Source organism: Bison bison, unplaced genomic scaffold (assembly GCF_000754665.1).
Source record: "Bison bison bison isolate TAMUID 2011002044 unplaced genomic scaffold, Bison_UMD1.0 scf7180017864469, whole genome shotgun sequence".
NCBI lineage: Eukaryota > Metazoa > Chordata > Mammalia > Artiodactyla > Bovidae > Bison > Bison bison.
In genome coordinates, this window is record NW_011495030.1 from 6,321,730 (window position 1) to 6,328,203 (window position 6,474).

Below are 6,474 nucleotides of genomic sequence, written 5' to 3' on the forward strand. Positions count from 1 at the left end.
CTTAGAGAGTGAAAAAGTTGGCTTAAAGCTCAACATTCAGAAAACTAAGATCATGGCATCCGGCCCCATCACTTCATGGCAAATAGATGGGGAAACAATGGAAACAGTGACTGACTTTATTTTTGGGGGCTCCAAAATCACTGCAGATGGTGATTGCAGCCATGAAATTAAAAGACACTTACTCCTTGGAGGAAAAGTTATGACCAACCTAGGCAGCATATTAAAAAGCAGAGACATTACTTTGTCAATAAAGGTCCATCTAGTCAAGGCTATGGTTTTTCCAGTAGTCATGTACAGATGTGAGAATTGGACCATAAGAAAGCTGAGTGCTGAAGAATTGATGCTTTTGAACTGTGGTGTTGGAGAAGATTCTTGAGAGTCTATTGGACTGCAAGGAGATCCAACCAGTCTCCTAAAGGATATCAGTCCTGGGTGTTTATTGGAAGGACTGATGCTGAAGCTCCAATACTTCAGCCACCTGATGTGAAGAACTGACTCATTTGAAAAGACCCTGATGCTGGGAAAGATTGAAGGCAGGAGGAGAAGGGGACAACAGAGGATAAGATGGTTGGATGGCATCATCGACTCAATAGAGATGAGTTTGAGTAAACTCCAGGGGTTGGTGATGGACAGGGAGGCCTGGGGTGCTGCAGTCCATGGAGTCACAGAGAGTTAGACATTACTGAGTGACTGAACTGGACTGAACTTGTCATTTAGAATGGAAAATGACGATCTTCAGGTTGCAGCATGGGTCATTTCAGCAAGTCATGACAAGGTGATTTCACTTCTTGCAATGACTGACAAAGCAAGAATGTAGAGGACTTGCCAATTGCAAAATTTCTGACATTTTCTCATGAAAGTGGACAAAGTAGAAACATGGGTTGAAATGTTAGCAAGAAGATTTAAATCTGTAGCTTGTTGGGCTTGCCCAGAGTGTTGACTGATGTTTCCATGACAACTGGGACAACAGAAGAGAGTTCCCTCGTTGACTTCTAAGCTTGATCTTTGGCTTGTTTTGATCAAAATTTTTATTAATAACTCAAGTAAAGATATAGAAGCTGTAGTGTGTTGGTTTATGGGCACAGATCATTAAGTTTTTAGAAAATTTGTGAACAGGTTGACACATTAGCTTGTAATTGGTCGTGGTGGGGTATTTAAACTATGGAAAACTAGCAAGCACTGTAAATCAGGGCCCTCCCTTTCCCTCCCAAGAAGAACTTGTTGTTAAACATTTACTACCACACCTCTGAACAGAAAATGATATATAGTCAGGATTCATTTGACTAGAGCTAAAATTGCTTTAAACAAACAAAACTCCCCAGCAAGTTTAAGGAATTAGAAAGTCCACGCTGGAGCCTTGGGTGGAGTTGGACACCTGCTCAAATGATGTCACAAAGACTCAGTCTCCCCCCTCTGCTGACCTCCCTTTGCTCAGCTTTCCTCCATGTTGGCTTCATTCAGTAGTAACTCAAGGCTTTTATCATTCTGGCATTGCAATGCCAGTGGAAAGAGAGCCCCTTTTCCTCAATAATTTAAACAAAAGACCCACTCACTTTGATGAAGGGAATAGAGCACTTTGATTGTTCAGTCCTGGGTTATTTTCCTATATCTGGGTATAGAGATTGAAAATGCTGAAGTGGCTGGCCAAATCAGGAGCTATCAGAAGAAAGAGAGCCGGATGCTGGGCATCCAAAGAATGTGTAGCCACTAAATGCAAGAAAGACTGAGGAATTATAATCCAGTTAAAAAAAATAATCTCAGGATGAAAGAATCCATGAGCATAGAGTGTCAATTCAAGAATTGTAAGAGCTATTCTATAATTATTTAACTACTACTCGGAGTATTGTATTCAGTTCTCAACATTGCATTTTACAAGAGACATTGAATATTCACAAGAAAGTCCTAAAACCATGTATTAATATGTAGAAAAATGTGTTAACAATGGCTGAAGAAATCAGAGAATGTTTGCTTTGGAGGAAAGCAGACTTAGGAGCATATAGGGATCTCTGTCTTCAAGTGCTCAAAGTCCTCTTCTAACCCAGCATGTTCTCATGTGACTCTGGAGGGCAGAGTTGCAGGACCAGGAACAGATTTGGTTCAATATAAGAAACTACTCTCTAACCATGAAGGCTGCCCAACAACTGGATGGGCTGACTCAAATCAGGGAACTCTTTGTCACCAGAAATGCTCATGCAGAACTTGGATGACCAAACATCTGGAAAGGTACCGAACAGCCTGCTTGGTATGCTGCATAATGGGACAGCATTTTACATGGAGGTTAGACTTTAAAGTCAGTAAGGCAAAACACATGTAGCCAACCTTGAAAATTACCTATATAGAATGGTTAATATAGATCATAAGTTTATATGTGTGATATGCATATATAAGTGTACAATGCAAAATTATAATTCCAAAAGATACATGTACCCCAATGTTCATAACTACTATTTGCAATAGCCAGGACATGGAAGCAACCTAAGTGTCCACCAACAGAGGAGTGGATAAACAAGGTGTGGTACATATATACAATGGAATATTACTCAGCTATAAAAAGGAATGAAATTGTGCCATTTGCAGAGATGTGGATGGACCTAGATACTGTCACACAGAGTGAAGTCAGAAAGAGAAAAACAAATATTGTATATTAATGTATATATGTGGAATTAGAAAAAATGGTAGAGATAAACTTATTCACAAAGCAGAAACAGAGACACATACTTAGACAACAAACGTATGGCTATCAAGAGGGAACCCCGGGGGTGGGGCAAATTGAGAGACTGGGATTGACATATACACTACTATATATAAAACAGATTAACTAACGAGAACCTCCTGTATAGTACAGGGAACTCTACACAGTGATCTGCGGTGACCTAAATGGGATGAAAACCCTAAAAAGAGGGGATATATGTATACGTATAGCTGATTCAATTTGTTGTACAGCAGAAAATAATACAACATTGTAAAGTAACTATACGCCAATAAAAATGTTTTTTAATGTACAATATAATAAAGCGCACAGTCTTTTAAGCTCTAGCATGAAAAAAACTCCTGAGAAGTGTGTAGGGACCCAAGAGAACCATGACTGACTCAAGTCTCTTATTCACATTCATTTTGGGCACATACTGATTAAGTGTAACAGTGGATACCCTGTTGATAGCACCTCACTCTTCCCTCCCACTCCTCTACAAGCACATTTAGTTCAATCATCCTGCTGCATAATAAAAAAATTGACTGGCCTTTGTCCCTGGTTCCTGGGAGAAAGGCTTTAACTCCTTAGAATTCCCCAAGTAATAGGAGCATCCTTTTATTTGAATTTCTTGGGTCACACCTGAGTTTATGCTAAGAGATGAGTCAGGATGGGGGCCAGTTACCAGAAAGACCATATGATGAGACTCTGGGGACCTGGAGCCAGCCCAGCTTCCAGGAAGGGAAGGGTGACTGCAGATTAAGTCCAAACCCATAGCCACTGATTCCACCTAAGACTCTCTTTTCCGCTCTCATTGGACGGAACTGGATCATAGGATATCCTTTAACCCAGTCACTGGCTAGTGAGTGAAATTTGCTCTGTCGTGCCCAACTCTTTGCAACCTCATGGACTGTAGCCTGCCAGGCTCCTCTGTCTATGGAATTCCCAGCAAAACTACTGGAGTGGGTAGCCATTCCTTTCTCCAGGGATCTTCCCAATCCAGGGATTGAACCCAGGTCTCCCGCACTGTAGGTGGATTCTTTACCAGCTGAGCCACCAGGGAAGTCCGATTCTATCTATCACGCCCACTAAAGACTCTAGAGATCAGCTAGTGTAATTCCCGGAGTTGAAAATACATTGATGCACTGAGTGGTGTTCCACCAGGAGGAGCACATTTGAGACTCACCCCCTACTCGCCCAAAGCATCTCTTCATTGGACCAGGCCTGATTTGTATCCTTTCCCCAAAAAACTGTACTCCCAGTGTGGTGCTTTCCTGAGTTTTGTGAGTCTTCTAGTGAATTACTGAAGCTCAGGGGTTGTGGAAACTTCTGAATTTGTAGCCAGTGGTCAGCAGTGCGGGTAGCACCTGAAGGGTAGTCTTGTTGGGGACCATGCCCTTAAGTCTACAGATGTGTCACTAACTCTGGGTGATTAGTGTCAAAAGTACATGGCAGTACTCCAGCTGGCATCGGAGCAATCAGAACTTAAAATGTGGGGTGTGACTGTACAGTACCTCTAACAGTAATAACGCCAAAACCCCAAATTCTACTTTTTAACTACAGACTAAACAAAATTAATACTTTCATCTTGGCGCACAGAAAAGCCAGTAGGCAATAATCTGTTGCATTATGAAATTTATATTTAAAAGATGTAAGAAAACTGGACCCAGAGAGTCTCTGGCTGGTGCAATTTCATGTTTCTGACTCAGGTTACCAGAGAGCAGCTCAGATCTGGTGATGGAACAGCTTGTCCAAGTGAGGTCTGGCCAGTTAAGGAAGGAAAGCAGAGATCTTTCTAAATCAGAAGATTACCCCAGAGACCACTAGCACCATGGTTAAGAAGATGCACACGCCTAATGGCTTAAAAGGTTGGCGAGATTTTTCTTTGAGAGATATGAGAATCAAGAATATCCACTGGCCATTTCACAGACATTTAGAGGGAAGGAAATTTGCTTGCAAGCTCTCTCGGGGTGGAAAGGACAATGCGTTCTTTTCCCAGTGGAAATTTGCTTGCAAGCTCTCTCGGGGTGGAAGGGACAATGCGTTCTTTTCCCAGCGCCTTCAGTCACAGGCCAACAGGGGTAGTAGTCATCCCATACACAATGGCTATTCAAATCCCTTACTGTGCCCCCAGAGATGTCTTTGTCCCCCAGCAATGGGGGTGCAGGGAGTGAATTCCCAGGAGGTAGAATTGAGATCAAGAGAAGTTACAGGGGACCTTCTTAGCTGAGTGTAAGGAAGGACTTTCTGAGTGGAGGAGACTGAGAAAGAACTCCCTGTTACCAGCAGGTCACAGGCACCTCACGGGGTCAAGGGGATACACACACCAGATAAGGGATGAGGACCTCAGAAGATATTTCAATCTCTGCAGCTCTGACAGCTTCTGGTTCTAAGCGACTGTATGTTCAAGGTAAAACCAGGGAGAATAATCTCACATAAGTGGACTTGTCCGCTGTGTCCTTACTACAGATATTTCAACAATAAATCCCAGAGTACCTCCTGTATGATGTTATTTAGGGCAGTTAAGGGAGATTTTGGAACTACTTCAATGCCACTTAAACTCATTATCTACTGCTAATTAAAATGATCTGTTTTGCTGTCACCAAGGAAAATCTTGTTAGGGGAACTGATGAGCTACAGCAAGTTCTCTGTCACTGGGCTGGAAGTAAACGTATGCTAACAGAACCATCCATCCTGTGTCACCGACAATTCTATTCACCAGCAAAAGAAAATTAACCTGGCCTTGTACCTGGCCTCAGGCAGGTTTCCAGGGCCAGCCAGGCATCTGGACCAGTTGAGATCAATCTTTTTCAACCTAAGATTCACATTAGAATCACAAGAACTTTCAACAATTCAATACCCAAGCCCCACTCCAGATCAATTAAATCAGAATCCCTGGAGATGGGTTCCCGGCATCAGTATTTTAAAGCTTCTTGGAATTCCAACATGCAGGTGGACTACCACTGCATTCAATGGTCTGTAAGGACCCCTCTCTCCAGTCCTGTGCCCCTCCCCATTTCCAGACTGATGGGGAATCACTGGCTCTGTTCATCAGTCTCTTGCACACACTAGTTATGAGTCTGATTCAGTGAAATTCCACACGAGCATCAAATCATGGCAGTAACTGTTGTTAAATCATAACCATGTCTTAGTTATTTTTGCATATGCTTAGCTCATAGTAGGTGCCCAGTACTCATTTGACAGATGCAGAGGGCAAAAATTCCATTTGTAATTTATCTAATCTTTGCTTCACTTTGAGTGGCATTTTAATCATGTTCCTGCTCTTTCACTCAGCAGAGTGAGAAGCATTAGTTACTAAAGTTAAATAAGATTCAACTTTAATAACAAAATAGCCCCAAATAGCGGCTTAAACAAGAGAAGTTTATTTCCCTCAACACATAAAACCTTAGTTTTCAAAACATGAACCTGGGGCCAGCATGATTCATGTCAACTGGGAACTTAAAAAAAAATGTAGACTCTGAGGCTCCAAACAATTATCTCCTGAATCAGACATTCGGGATAGGGCCTAGAAATCCAGTTTTAACAAGCCATCCACATGATGTGAGAACCCTGCCTTTATAAGAGTGAGAGCTGCAGTCCAAGGCTAGTATAGCAACTTCAAGGACACAGGCTCCCTTCTGTTCACACATCTTCACTCACAGGGTAAAAAACCTTGCCTATGTGCTCCAGTATAGCTGCTTTAGCTCCAGCCATCACATCTGAGTTCAAAGGAGTAACAGAAAAGACCAGAGGAGGGCATTCTTTCTCCTTTAATGTGATTTCCT